The sequence below is a fragment of the Hypanus sabinus genome, chromosome 9, assembly GCF_030144855.1.
Source record: "Hypanus sabinus isolate sHypSab1 chromosome 9, sHypSab1.hap1, whole genome shotgun sequence".
Taxonomy (NCBI): domain Eukaryota; kingdom Metazoa; phylum Chordata; class Chondrichthyes; order Myliobatiformes; family Dasyatidae; genus Hypanus; species Hypanus sabinus.
Genome location: NC_082714.1, coordinates 75406489 through 75422044, shown reverse-complemented (window position 1 = coordinate 75422044; position 15556 = coordinate 75406489). Strand labels below are relative to the sequence as shown.

The window sequence follows — 15556 nt, the reverse complement described above, 5'->3', positions numbered from 1 at the left end:
AGAAAGGTTCCTAGTTCGAAACAAGGCAGAAATATTCCAAAATACTTTTGTTGAAATTAGATAACCGGAAAGGAAAGCAACGGGACTAAATGCAGCAGTCGTCCCTCAAATAACCGACAACATCCACTCAAAACCTCCACCCCCCTCCCGTTTCACTGCACACATCATAAGACGTTCCTGTATTCTACATTATCCTGAAGAACACAGTGTTTGGGGCTGGTCTGCGAAATGCTTCCACATGAAATCATCGTCTTTGTGTAACGGCTTCGGCAAACAACTGACGTATGTATAGCTATGATTAATCTTCACACAAACTCAGCAATGAAATGCAAATACATTGCGCTGCATCGAAGTACAAAATCATTGTTCATTGGAAAAATAACCTGCGAACTCTAAAATAAAAAAATCCAGAAAATTATGCAAATGTTCAGCAGCTCAGGCAGCATCTGAGGATGAAAGGAAATACATTCCGTGCACATTCTGCGGTTTCCTCCATCTTTACGTTATTATTTATTTTCCTTCGAAAAGCTACCGAAAGCCGCTGCCTGACCCGCAGATGTCGTGGTCTATCGATGTGTGGTCCGCTGTGGAAGGCGGGTAGGCCTCTCTGTCCCTCTTTACAGATGAACGTTGGTGATGTTGTGGGATGGTATCGTGGTTCAGCGTTCATAGATTGGACAATTGCCTTTATGGACTTTGGACTTTTTCCAGACATGGTTTTTATATTAAGTGTTTTTATCGTTTCTTTTCGGTTTTGTTGTGCGAGGGGATGCTGTTCGGGGGTGTATGTTCTGTCAGTGTGAGTGTTGATATTTGTGGGGGGCGTCGATGTTTATTATTCCGTTTTGTGCGTGGGGACGAGGGGGGTTTGGGAGTGGGGGCTGGTGATCGAGATGACTGTCTATTTTGTACAGGGGTGGAGGATGGATTTGTTGGTTCTCTCTGAACGACTTTCTAGTTCTTTCTTTATTTCGTGGCTATCGGAAAAAACACAAATTTCAGAGTGGTTTATAGATAGATACTTCGATGATAAATGGATCTTTGCCCCTGATAAATGGGGCAATCGAGCACATTGTTCCTTCTGTCTACTTTGTGGACGGGAATTATTACGGGAATATTGCGGCATGCACGGAGGCACGGCCTCCTCCGGCCAAGCCAGAGGTGTAATTGTACATCGTTTACGGGTTTTTTTTACGGCCAATAGACAGTGATGGATACTAGGAACTTCAAGAACTGCCGTTCTACCCCATTAGTGAGTGGTTAGCGATGAAGCTGGACTTGCGCGTACCGCTGATGGTGAATAGTCCAACAAAAAGAGTAAATGACTGTCTTGGGCATTTTTATCGTGATCGCAAGATCGTTGTTGCACATCGGAAATGTGCAAAACTACAAGTCCGGTTCACTGGTTCATTGGTAAGACCGACCACGGCGTCGACTGTTGCAACCGCACAGGAGAGGAAACACCAGAGGGAGAGGGTAGAAGCTTCTGCAGGCGCGCAGCAATCCATGGTGGGTCGGGGTTTGAACACTCGCATCAGTACTGTTCTCCAGTGTTTGCACGGTGGTAGGCAAGCTGGATTGTATTCGGCTGAGTCTGCACTACCGCGTTATGAGGAACTGCTGCATGTAGAAACGTGGCTACAGGACAAGATTTCACGCAGCATCAATCTACAGAGCATGCCAGGGAATTGAGCTACAATTTTTGTATGATTCCTCCTATTATAACTATATCTACAATGGGCTCCGTTTTATGTGTGACTGATCGTACTAAGTTTGTACTAAGACACTCGAAGGATGGCCTGTTTCGTTTGGCGCATTCATGTGAATGGTCAAATGACCATTAAACGTGAACTTGTGAACATTGACCCAGAAATTCTAGTGGAATTCACGGATGTGCTTGTATGAAAGCCATCTTCACCAAGCTGAATTCACTCCATAAACTAAACATCCCTCTCGGAACTGAGTCCGCCAACTCGTTTTCACTTGACAGCCGATTTGACCATATAAACCACGGAGCCTTCGCACCATCCTACAGCTGTAATAAGAGACAATTACATTTGTATCATCTAATAGCAAAGGAATTACTTCAAATTCTGTTCATATCTTCAGATTCATTGTTCCCTGTACTTCAGATCGCTGCATCACCTTCCTTATTCAGGAACAGATTCCCAGCAGTGTCACGGCCGCCCGATTTTCTAAATACTTCGCTCGCATCACCACAGCCCAGCTCCCGCCATCTAACGATGATACGTGGGTAGCAGATGGGGTATGAACTGATAAGTTGGAAGGATTCAAGGTTGACTTAATCTCATTTCTAGTGCAGAAATGTAAAGGAGAATGAAATAATTGTTACTCAGGATTCGATTCAGCACAAAAAGCATAATAGAATAAAGAACACCATAAGAAAAACACAAAAAATAAAAATACATGAGATACCTTATATACCTACATTGATTGAATGTCCTTAAGGTGGGACTAGTCACAGGAGTGTCTGCAAGTAAGAGGACTTTGACAAGAAGTAACAAACTAGTTGTGGTAAGGGTTGTAGATGTGTGGGTTAGTGACTGTAGATGTTGATCAGCTTTAGTGACGGGAAATAACTGTTTTAGTGTCTGCTGGTCTTAGCGTGGCTGCGACTTGGCATCCAACTTGATGAGAGTGGTATAAACAGTCTATGGGCAGGTAGGTGGGATCCTTCCTGATGTAACTGGAATTTTCCGGCATCTTCCTGGATATATGTCCTTGATGGCGGGTAGGGCGATGCAGGTGATGTGTGGGGCGTTTTGATGACCCTTTTTAGAGCCTTTCTGTCTGCCCCATTGCAGCTTCCATACCTTACAGTGATGCAGCATGATAAGATGCTATTTACTGCGCATCTACAGAAGGAAGTTAATATAAATGAGTATTGTAGGGCTCCCGACAGCATCCTCGGAAAGTAAAGATGTTGGTGAGCTTTTCTGATTGCATAAGATGTCTTCTTGGACCAGGATAGTTTGTGTAAGAGGTGCACCCGCAATTTGAAACTACTCGCAAATTACACCATTGTGCCGCTGATGTAAAGAGGAATGTTGGATTTCTCCTGAGAGGATAATCATATCCTTTGTCTTGTTGACATTGAGGAAGAAATTATTTGCCTGACGCCAGGCCTCGAGCTACTGTGGCTCCTTTCTGTCGGCCATCTTATCGTGTTGGTGATGAGTACAATGAATTTTTTCACCAAAGTCTGTGGAACAATATCTGTTGAATGCCGAAATTCAACCCAGAAACAGCATTCTCACATAAGTGTCCTTGCTTTAGGTGTGTCAGTTCCAGGATCACGTACCTGGCATCGAACTGTCCGAGGCAAGCAGAGATCACAGAACAGAACCGTTGTGAGAGGGCCTCACTGAACTCACGTCGAATTCACTGCAACTCCACTCCCACCCCTCCGACTATCTTCCCCATTACCTATTACAGTCCTATTCTGGCTTCTCTCCCTTGCCGTCCTGATGAAGGTTCTCGGCCGAAACGCTGACTGCTTATTTCTCTCCACAGATGATTCATGATTTCAATCCGGAAGTGAAAGTAAAAAAAAACCAAAATCATAATCATCGCAAAGGACATCTATGAGGAAACGGGAAGAAAGAACCGGAGGGGGATTTGAGACACAGCGAAGCACATGGTGTGATAATTATGCTCATGCCAGGTGTGCGACATTGAACCAATCCTGTTCTCCGTCCATCCTGAGATGGGCATTTAAGATTGATCAGTTAATTGCAAATTCCGAAGTGACCTCAGGATAGCTGTTACAACCAGAGAACCATAGAACATTACAGCACAGAAACAGGCCGTTTGGCGCTTCTTGGCTGTGTCGAAACATTTTTCTGCCTAGTCCCACTGACCTGCACCTGGACCATATCCCTCTGCACCACTCTCATCCATGTACCTGTCCAAGTTTTTCTTAAATGTTAAAGTGAGCCCGCATTTACCACTTCATCTGGCAGCTCATTCCACACTTCCACCACTGCCTGTGTGAAGAAGACCCCCCCCCCAATGTTCCCTTTAAACTTTCCCCCCTTCACCCTTAACCTATGTCCTCTGCTTTTTTTTCCCCTAGCGTCAGTGGAAAAAGCCTGCTTGTATTCACTTTACCTATACCTGTCATATTTTTATATACCTCTATCAAATTTCCTTCCATTCTTCTACGCTCCAGGGAATAAAGTCCTAACCTATTCAACCTTTCTCTGTTACTCAGTTTCTCAAGTCCCGGCAATATCCTTGAAAACCTTCTCTGCACTCATTCAACCTTATTAACATCCTTCCTGTAATTAGGTGACCAAAACTGCTCACAATACTCCTACAACACACACAAAATGCTGGTAGAACACAGCAGGCTAGGCAGCATCTACAGGGAGAAGCGCTGTCGACGTTTCGGGCCGAGACCCTTCGTCAGGACTAACCGAAAGGAAAGATAGTAAGAGATTTCAAAGTAGTGGGAGGAGGGGGAAATGCGAAATGGTAGAAGACCGGAGGGGGTGGGATGAAGCTAAGAGCTGGAAAGGTGATTGGCGAAAGTGATACAGAGCTGGAGAAGGGAAAGGATCATGGGACGGGAGGCTTCAGGAGAAAGAAGGGGGGGGGGAAGCACCAGAGGGAGATGGAGAACAGGCAAACAACTAAATGTGTCAGGGATGGGGTAAGAAGGGGAGGAGGGGCATTAACGGAAGTTAGAGAAGTCAATCCTAATTCGGCCTCACCAATGTCTTATACAACCTTACCATAACACTTCAACTGTTAAACTCAATACTTTGATTTATAAAGGCCAATGTACCAAAAGCTCTCTTCATGACCCTATCTACCTGTGACGCCACTTTTAGGAAATTACGTATCTGTATTCCCAGATCCTTCGGCTCTACTGCACTCTTCAGTGTCCTGCCATTTACCTTGTATGTTCTACCCTGGTTCGTCCTTCCAAAGTGTTGTCAACATTTATAGGAAAGCTACGCTCTTGTAAAGCTGGAGCGCGTCAAAATTATTTCCCCATCTAGGATGGAACTCCGGACTCTGTCATGTGACTCGAACCTGTTAATCACTGAAGCACAAAACCCAATGGGCTTTTCAGCACAGACCATAGATTATATGAACCATGAAAACTAACTGAACGTTAAAGAGGAAATGGAAAGATCCATTTCAGTCAGATGGTCTGCTTTTGGACAAATGTAGAAGCTGATGCATTGCTTCAACACGTTCCTCACGGTTTCAGGATGTGAATTTTCGTCACACCGCAGACAATATGCCGGAGGACCTCAACTGTTCATGCAGCAGCTAGAGAGAGAAATAAGATGTCAACGTATCGAGCCGAGACCCAATATCCCGACCATGATGTGTTGAACGTGATCGCTTTTGAATCAGGCGATGACTTTGTCGGGGTCAAGAGGGAGCGATCAGAGCAGCGGCACACTCACTACCTTTTCATCGCAAAATGGGGTCAGTTTCAAAACAGCAAGCCGACAGCCAATGTTGTGCAACTTAAACAGACCGCAATAGCTACCCTGCAAAGCGTAGCTCCCAACATCAGCGCAAATGAAGTCCCGTCGAAGCGTCTTGGCATGAAACGACGACTGCTTATTCACCACCTCCACCCCATAAATGGTACCGATTTGCTGAGTCCCTCCAGCATTTTGTGTGTGTCGCAGAACAAAGTAGTGAAAGACAGAACGGAGGAGAGGAAGGTTGAATCTAAATGAATATTGAAATGATATTGAAATGTGACAGGAAACTATGTAATTACTACGTGTGGATCGAACTGCTTCCAGGAATGGCTCAGTGAGAGATTGGCAAACGTCTGGCGGCAGCGCCTGGGCGAAGGAGCGGAAATACGGCACTCTGGCTCTTGAGGTTCTCCTCGACAGTAGTTCATCAAGATGTTTGAATGACGTGTAACCATGTACCGGACTTCATGGCGCAACGGTAGAGTAGCGCTCCTGACTCCATATCGGAAAGCTGCATGTTCGAATCAGGTCGAAGTCATAAATGTTGTGCATTTTGTTTCATTGTAATACTCCCTCAATGGTTCCTTCCGAAATTCAGCGGATTTTCCTCTTCGGTGTCAAAGATTCGGCAAATAACTGGCAAAGGCGCAGCTATTTCTTGTCTGTGTCCGAGCTCAGCACTGAAACGTCGCTACTTTGCGCTCTCGAAAATCAAAACACGCTGTTATTGAAAAGCCTGCGGATTCTGGAATCTTAAGTAAACACGGAAAACAGTAAACATTCGATAGCTCAGTCAGCCCGCATGGAAGGAAGGAGCTACATTTCCAGCACATTCTGCATTCCCTTCATCTTTATGTTATTATTTATCTTCCTTCGGAAATCGGGTGAAGGTCGCCGTCTGGCCAATGAACATTGGATCCTAAACACAGTTCAGGACCCTGCAGCAGTTTAACTCAATCTGAGCAGTTATACAGGCTCAATCAAGTAGCAAACATCATTCAACAAAATCATGCTTTAAAATACAACTCATAAATAACACCTTATCTCGCAATAAATGCAAGCCTAATCCAGTTTTAGAGTCTACAAATCATAGTATGATCGATCCATTATTGGAGAATGAACAACCCGTAATATCGAAAATAAAAAAAGGTGAAATTAAAAGAGAATGGACACGAACAGGGTATACATTGTCGCAATAGTAATATATACAAATGTTGTCATCCCAAAGTCACTATACAAGAGCATTAAACAATTAAGCCGACACAACGATATATATTTTTGTAAATCTCCAGAAAGTTATAATAGCAAACACCACAAGAATTGTCCGAAAGTTCCTAGTAATTGAGAGGTGAAGGTGCTAGGGTATGCCCGTCCCTCAGGTTTTACCAGCTTGAGCTTAGAAAAATAACGAATAAATAAATAAATAATGCATTTACCAATTACTTGCACGAGATAATATTTGAAATCGGTAAGTACAGAACACTAAACATAAACAAAGATGCAAAACAGAATATGAAATAGAGCAGCAAAATACCACACAACCGATGATGAATATGAAACATATAAGTATTTTGAATGTCACCAAGCAAAGAAAATTTAGCATAGTGCGATTAAGGGAAAATTTTCGATATAATTTACTTCAGGTTGAAGGAAATCTCCAAAAAGCGCTGAACAATAAATATATAACAAAGCAGACGAACACTTTCGCTATAACCTTATTTATGTATTCCTCTGGCATAATACTTTGGTCCGAAACTGATGTGGAAAATTTACAAGAAAAAAAGAGCTGAAATCACAAATCTCAGAAAACACTACATACACTCCAATGCACTTAGATTATCTCTACCGAGGCAGGATAGAAGGAAGAACAAGCATAACAGGGGGAAACCTGGGAACTATAGACCAGTGAGTCTTACGTCGGTGGTATGCAAACTACTGGAAATGATTCTTAAGGATAGGATCTACGAGCATTTGGAAAAGTACTGTCTACTCATGGATAGTCAACATGGCTTTGTGAAGGGAAGATCGTGCCTCACGAGCCTGATAGAGCTTTTTGAAGAGGTAACAAAAGAAATTGATGAGGGTAGGGCAGTGGATGTGGTCTACATGGACTTTAGCAAAGCATTTGACAAGGTCTCTCACGAGAGACTCGTACAGAAAGTCATGCGGCATGGGATAAGTGGAACCCTGGCTGTTTGGATAAAGAATTGGCTTAAAGGTAGAAAGGAAGGTACTTGTAGAAGGAAAGTGTTCTGCCTGGATGTCGGTGACTAGTGGAGTGCAGCAGGGATCTGTCCTGGGACCCCTGCTATTTGTGATTTTTATAAATGACCTGGATGTAGAGGTGGAAGGATGGTTGAGTAAGTTTGCGGATGGCACGAAGAATGGAGGAGTTGTGGATGGAGCTGTAGGTTGTCGAAGGTTACAAGAAGATATAGACAGGCTGCAGAGTTGGGCAGAAAAATAGCAGATGGAGTTCAATCTGGAAAAGTGTGAGGCGGTGCAGCTTGGAAGGACAAACCAGAAGACTGAGTACAGGATTAATGGTCAGTTACTTAAGAGTGTGGATGAACAAAGGGACCTTGGGGTTCAAATCCATATATCCCTCAAGGTCGCTGCACAGGTTGATAGGGTAGTTAAGAAGGCCTCCGGGATGCTAGGCTTCATTTGGACAGTGTCACTGATCTGGTTATTTGGACAGTGTCACTGATCTGGGTATTGGGACAGTGTCACTGATCTGGTTATTGGGACAGTGTCACTGATCTCGTTATTGAGACAGTACATGGGTCGGCACAAAATGGAGGGATAAAGGGCCTGTATTGTGCTGTAGTGTTCTATGGTTCTATGGTTCTATATAACAGAATAAAATTACAGTGGAAGTATAGTTACTGATGTTTCAACATGAACAGGCAGTTAACAGAAAAGCAAAAGAAAAAGGATCCAGTACAGCTAAACCAGTCTAAATGTGCACAGAGCTTTCGAGTTTGTTTCTGTAGCAGTTTGGTGTATTGACGGCCATCTACCAGTCACTGCTCAAACTTACACCATCGCAAGCAAACTGGCTAACTCAGAGGTATAGGCACATGCTCCTTGGATCTCTAACTGCACAAAGCATTCCTTGCTATTCGGTCTGCACTGCGGGTAGGATCCTCTGAGCGTCTTCTCTTGTGCTCTTCCCCATACCTCGTAACAAAAGACCCCACATCAGACTACCGTCCATCAGAAACCGGATTCCGCCCAGTTTTCTCAATTCTTCCATGGATTTCCACTGGGTAGAGTTCTCAGAGGAAGTAAATATTCCTGGATTATTATTCTCAATATTCCTGGATTTCAGTGCTTTAAAAGGGATAGAGAGGGGGGGAAAGGGGAGGAGGGGTGGCATTACTACTCAGGGATACTATTACAGCTGCAGAAAGGTGGATAATGTAGCAAGATCCTCTTCTGATGGGTATTTCAATATGGGTAGAAATCAGGAACAGGAAGGGAGCAGTTACTCTACTGTGGGTATTCTATAGGCCCCCCTGGTAGCATCAGAGATACCGAGGAGCAGATTGGGAGGCAGATTTTAGAAAGGTGCAAAAATAACAGGGTTGTTATAATGGGTGACTTTAACTTCCTTTGTATTCATTGGCACATGTTTAGTTCCAAGGGTTTAGATGGAGCAGAGTTTGCTAAGTGTGTCCAGAATGGATTCCTGTCACAGTATGTTGACAGGACGACTAGGGGGAATACCATACTAGATCTAGTATTAGGTAACGAACCAGGTCAGGTCACAGATCTGTCAGTGGGTGAGCATCTGGGGGACAGTGATCACCGCTCCCTGACCTTTAGCATTATCATGGAAAATGATAGAATCAGAGAGGACAGGAAAAATTTTAATTGGGAAAGGACAAATTATGAGGCAATAAGGCTAGAACTTGCGAATTGGGATGATGTTTTCGCAGAGAAATGTACTATGGACATGTGGTCGATGTTTAAAGAACTTTTTCAGGATATTAGGGATAAATTTGTCCGGGTGAAGAAGATAAAGAATGGTAGGATGAAGGAACCATGGGTGACAAGTGAAGTGGAAAATCTAGTCAGTTGGAAGAAGGCAGCTTACATGAGATTTAGGAAGCAAGGATCAGATGGGTCTATTGAAGAATATAAGGTAGCAAGAAAAGAGTTTAAGAAGGGGCTGAGAAGAGCAAGAAGATGGTATGAGAAGGCCTTGGCGAGTAGGGTAAAGGAAAACCCCAAGGCATTCTTCAATTATGTGAAGAACAAAAGGATGACAGGGGTGAAGGTAGGACCGATTAGAGATAAAAGTGGGAAGATGTGCCTGGAGGCTGAGGAAGTGAGCGAGGTCCTCAATGAATACTTCTCTTCGGTATTCACCAATGATAGGGAACTTGATGACGGTGAGGACAATATGAGTGAGGTTGATGTTCTGGAGCATGTTGATATTAAGCGAGAGGAGATGTTGGAGTTGTTCAAATACATTAGGACGGATAAGTCCACGGGGTCTGACGGAATATTCCCCAGGCTGCTCCACGAGGCGAGGGAAGAGATTGCTGAGCCTCTGGCTAGGATCTTTATGTCCTCGTTGTCCACAGGAATGGTACCGGAGGATTGGAGGGAGGCGAATGTTGTCCCCTTGTTCAAAAAAGGAAGTAGGGATAATCTGGGTAATTTTAGAGCCTTACGTCTGTGGTGGGAAAGCTGTTGGAAAAGATTCTTAGAGATAGGATCTATGGGCATTTAGAGAATCATAGTCTGATCAGGGACAGTCAGCATGGCTTGGTGAAGGGCAGATCGTGTCTAACAAGCTTGATAGAGTTCTTTGAGGAGGTGACCAGGCATATAGATGAGGGTAGCGCAATGGATGTGATCTACATGGATTTTAGTAAGGCATTTGACAAGGTTCCACATGGTAAGCTTATTCAGAAAGTCAGAAGGCATGGGATCCAGGGAAGTTTGACAAGGTGGATTCAGAATTGGCTTGCCTGCAGAAGGCAGGGGGTTATGGTGGAGGGAGTACTTTCAGATTGGAGGGTTGTGACTAGTGGTGTCCCACAATGATCTGTTCTGGGACCTCTACTTCTCGTGATTTTTAATAACGACCTGGATGTGGGGGTAGAAGGGTGGGTTGGCAAGTTTCCAGACGACACAAAGGTTGGTGGTGTTGTAGATAGTGTAGAGAATTGTCAAAGATTGCAGAGAGACATTGATAGGATGCAGGAGTGGGCTGAGAAGTGGCAGATGGAGTTCAACCTGAAGAAGTGTGAGGTGGTACACTTTGGAAGGACAAACCCCAGGCAGAGTACAAAGTAAATGGCAGGATACTTGGTAGTGTGGAGGAGCAGAGGGATCTGGGGGTACATGTCCACAAATCCCTGAAAGTTGCCTCACAGCTAGATAGTGTAGATAAGAAAGCTTATGGGGTGTTAGCTTTCATAAGTCGAGGGATAGACTTTAAGAGACGCGATGTAATGATGCAGCTCTATAAAACTCTAGTTCGGCCACACGGAGTACTGTGTCCACTTCTGATCGCCTCACTATAGGAAGGATGTGGAAGCATTGGAAAGGGTACAAAGGAGATTTACCAGGATGCTGCCTGGTTTAGAGTATATCGATTATGATCAGAGATTAAGGGAGCTAGGACTTTACTCTTTAGAGAGATGGAGGATGAGAGGAGACATGATAGAGGTGTACAAGATATTAAGAGGAATAGACAGAGAGGACAGCCAGCACCTCTTTCTCAGGGCACCACTGCTCAGTCCAAGAAGACATGGCTTTAAGGTAAGGGATGGGAAGTTCAAGGGGGGTATTAGAGGAATGTATTTCACTCAGAGAGTGGTTGGTGTGTGGAATGCCCTGCCTGAGTCAGTGGTGGAGGCAGACACACTAGTGAAGTTTCAGAGACTACTAGACAGGTATATGGAGGAATTTAAGGTGGGGGGGGGGGTTATATGGGAGGCAGGGTTTGAGGGTCAGCACAACACTGTGGGCCAAAGGGCCTGTAATGTGCTGTATTGTTCTATGTAACAATGAGGGTGAACAAAAGAGAGGCAGTGAATGTCATTTACTTGGATTTTCCGAAGGAATTTGATAAGGTGCCACACGTGCAGCTGCTGAACAAGATAAATTCCTATGGCGTTAAAATAAAGGTACTGGCATGGGTAGAGGAATGGCTGACAGGCAGGAGACAGCGAGTGGGAAGAAATGGCGCCTTTTCGGTTTGTTAATCATTTAGGTAATGGAATTGAAAGCTTTGTGGTATAGCTTGCAGATGATACCAAGATAGGTTGAGGGATAAGTAGTGCTGAGGAAGCAATCAGTTTGCAGTACGACTTATGCAGATTTGACGAATGGACAAAAAAGTGGCAGCTGGAATACAGTGTTGGGAAAGTATGACAATGTTTTTTGGTGAATGGAACAAAAGTGCAGACAATCATCTAATTGAGCAGAAAATTGAAACAGCAGAAGTGCAAAGCAATTTAAGAGTCCTCGTGCAAGACTCCCAGAAGTTTAAGTTAAAGGTTGAGTCTGTGGTAAAGAAGGCAAATGCAGTTTTGTCTTCTTGCAGCCAACAGAACTTACCAACCAAAGAAGTAAATCTCACTGGTCCATAATTTGGTCCTAGACACCTCACTATTGGAAACACAGTCTCCATATCCACTCTATCTGGGGCTTTCAATATTCTCAGCGTCGTATAAGTTACTTTGAGGGTTGAACTTAAACATTAACAATTCCAAAAATAGTTTTATGCAGTTTTGAAATGCCAAATAACGTGCGCACGATGTGAGACCATAGTTCCTGCGGTGAAAAGGTGCCGTTAATTCTTGATCAACAGAAGACAAACTTTGAGATTTCTGTTCAATTTGGTGAACAAGCACTTGTTACAGGAACCATATAAAAGGAATAGAAGAAGTAAAGTAAACTGAAGATAACCAATAGCATGAAATATATACGACATGCAAACATCCATGTAATTTGACAGAACGTACGAGCACCAAGAGCCTCTGTCATTGAATGTATTTGTGGGTAATCAGGCAACCTAATTAACTGTATACTCCCGCGAAAGTCGTTAATCCAGCACTTTTGTTTTATTGTCAAGAATACATCTCCTTGTCCCTGAAGTAATGGAAAACTCAGTACGTCGATAATTGTTCTGCAGAAATTCAACGAACCATTACGCCTTTTGAGATTTTTTTTTACAAATTTCTTGCTGAATGAACTCATTAATTATTTCATAACGTGGTCTGGAATTACAGGTTCCCCTCCATCAGGTGACGTCATCAGCCACTGGAGTTCTGACCTTGTTTGTTGTTTTAAATGCAAATCCAGACAAAACGTCGACTCTGGTGGGATTCGAACCCACAACCTTTGAATTGCTTCATTTTTGGTCATTAGAAGTCCAACACGCTATCCATTGCGCTACAGAGCCCACACTCCGCAACTTGGGTGCATGCAAATTAAACTCATTCAACAGGAAATTATCATTTGTTAACTACAAGTATTCATGTGTTGTTGTTTTTGGCCCAAGGAGCTGGGACATTTCTCTTTTCATTCGCTCACTAGAAACTTCACAGTCTCCCAGCTTACTCTGTTTCTCTTTAAACCCTGTGTTTCCAATGGAAATGCTAACATTGAAACTGTGAAACTGGAGTACCACATTCTCTCTAATTTGTTTTTACAGACCTACCACCTCTCTGAGCAGAATTTTTTTTAATGTGGCCTATAAACTCCGCGCACTTTAATTGTTCTTAGTAACGTGCATACAATGTATGTTTAGAACGAAAAATGAAAAATCACAGACTTTCAATTTCATTTAGTAATTGAAGGGCATAATGAAGTATAGTACGATAAGAAAATATTTGGTGTTTCGTAAACCTTCAAACTTAGAAGGCGACGGCCGTTTATTAACAATGATTTTCAAAATATTGTAAACGTTTTGGCATATTTATTATTTTGAATTTTTTTGGATTATATTCATTAACGTGTAAATATTTCACAATTATATGAACATAATTTCAATATTATATAAAAGAAAATTCCAGCTGTACAGCCACAAAGGCTATCTGCGCGACAGGATTTCAGTCACTGCGCAGCCGCGCACCTACCCTGCTTTGAGTAATGGTTTTAAACTTTTTTATATGGCTTAGATTTCTTTGGCACTCTGGTGAAGCCTATGGACCCCTCCTCAGAATAACCAGAAGCCCATGCGACCATGAGACACAAGAACAGAATTAGGCCATTTGGTCTATTGAGTCTGTTTAGCCATTTCATCATGGCTGATCCATTTTCTGCTCAGCCCCAATCCTTGCTTTCCCCTCGTATCCCTTCATGCCTTAACCAATCAGGAATCTATGACCCTTTGTCTTAAATATACATAAAGACTTGGCATTCACTGTTACCTGTGGCAACAAATTCCATAGCTTCGCCACTTACTGGCTAAAGAAATACCTCCACATCTCCATTCTAAAAGGCCACTCCTCTATAACTTGAAGCTTTAACCTCTTGTCGTAAACACTCCCACCATAGGAAACTTCCTCTTCACATTCACACTATCAAGACCTTTCACCATTCGAAAGGTTTCAATTAGGTCACCCGTCATTCTCCTGAATTCTGGTGAATACAGGCCCAGAGTCATCAAGTGTTCTTCATATGACAAGCCGTTCAGTCGTGAAATCATTTCTCTGAACCTCATTGAACCCCCTCCAGTTTCAGCACATCTTTTCTAAGATAAGGGGCCCAAAACTGCTCAGAATAATCCAAATGAGTCCTCGCCAGTTCTTTATAAATTTTCAATATTACATTGCTTTTATATTTTAGTCCTCTTGAAATGAATGCTAACATCGCATTTGTCTTGCTCATCACAGACTCAACCTGCAAATTAACCTTTAGGGAATCGTGCACAAGGACTCCCAAATCCCTTTGCACCTTATATTTTAGTATTTTCTCCCATTTAGAAATCAACCAAAGTTCTAGCAAAGTGTATGACTATACACTTCCCGACACTGTATTCAATCTGTCATTTCTTTACAATTCTCCTAATCTGTCTAGGTCCTTCTGTAGTCTTTCTACTTCCTTAAAGCTGCCTATCCCTCCACCTATGTTTGTATCGTCTGCAAACTTTGCAGCAAACCCTCAATTTCATCATCTAAATCATTCACATGTAATGTAAAAAGAATTGACCTCATCACAGACACCACTGTGGAACAAACAGAAAAGGCTCCCTTTATTCTATTCTATTCTTTGTCTCCTGCCAACCAGCCTCTGCTTTATGGGTTCTAGAATCTTGCCTGTAATACCATGAGCCCGTGGCCTGTCAAGCAGCATCGTGTGCGGCACCTTCTGAAAATCCAAGTACACAACATTGACCGATTATCTTTTTATATCCTGCTTGTTATTTCTTCAAAGAATTCCAACAGATTTGCCAGGCAAGATTTTCCCTTGAGGAAATCATGCTGACTGCGGCCAATTTTATCACAGGCCTCCATGTTCCCCGAAACCACATGCTTAGCCATTTATTCCAACATCTTCCTGACCACTGAGGGCAAACTAACTGTCCTACAATTTCCTTTACTTTGTCTCGTTCCCTTGTTGAAGAGTAGAGTGAGATTTCAAATGCTCCAGTCTTCGAAACCATTGCATAATTTAGAGATTCTTGAAAGATTTTTCCTAATGCATGCACAATCTCTTCAGCTACTTCTTTCAGAACCCTGTGGTGTTCACTCATTTGGTCCAGGTGAGTTATCTACCTTCAGACATTTCAGTTTCTTAAGAATCTTCTCTCTGGTATTAGTAACTTCACACACTTCATGACCCTTGACACTTGGAACTTCCACCATACTGCTATTGTCTTCTACAATGACGAATGATACTTAGGAGAAGACAATGGCGCCTAACGGCGATTCCTTTGTTTGCATCTTCGGAAACTGCTCGATTTCTATATTTAATATCTCTATTTTTTCCATTTCGGGGGTCATTTGCAAACTCCGACCTGTAAGTAAACGCTGACTTCGGTTCTTCGCGGGAATGGGACCCGCTCTCGGGGTTTCACGACTGGCCGTTATTCAATATACCAAGGATGCGTCCAA

General features: G+C 43.1%; 1 non-coding gene across 1 annotated transcript; it reads right to left on the bottom strand.

Annotated features, from left to right (window-relative positions):
• Positions 1 to 12809: 12809 nt before the first annotated feature.
• Positions 12810 to 12900, bottom strand: trnar-ucu (transfer RNA arginine (anticodon UCU)). The gene is given in 2 exon segments: positions 12810 to 12845; positions 12864 to 12900. It is a non-coding gene; the product is annotated as a tRNA-Arg (tRNA).
• Between the last annotated feature and the right edge of the window lie 2656 nt (positions 12901 to 15556).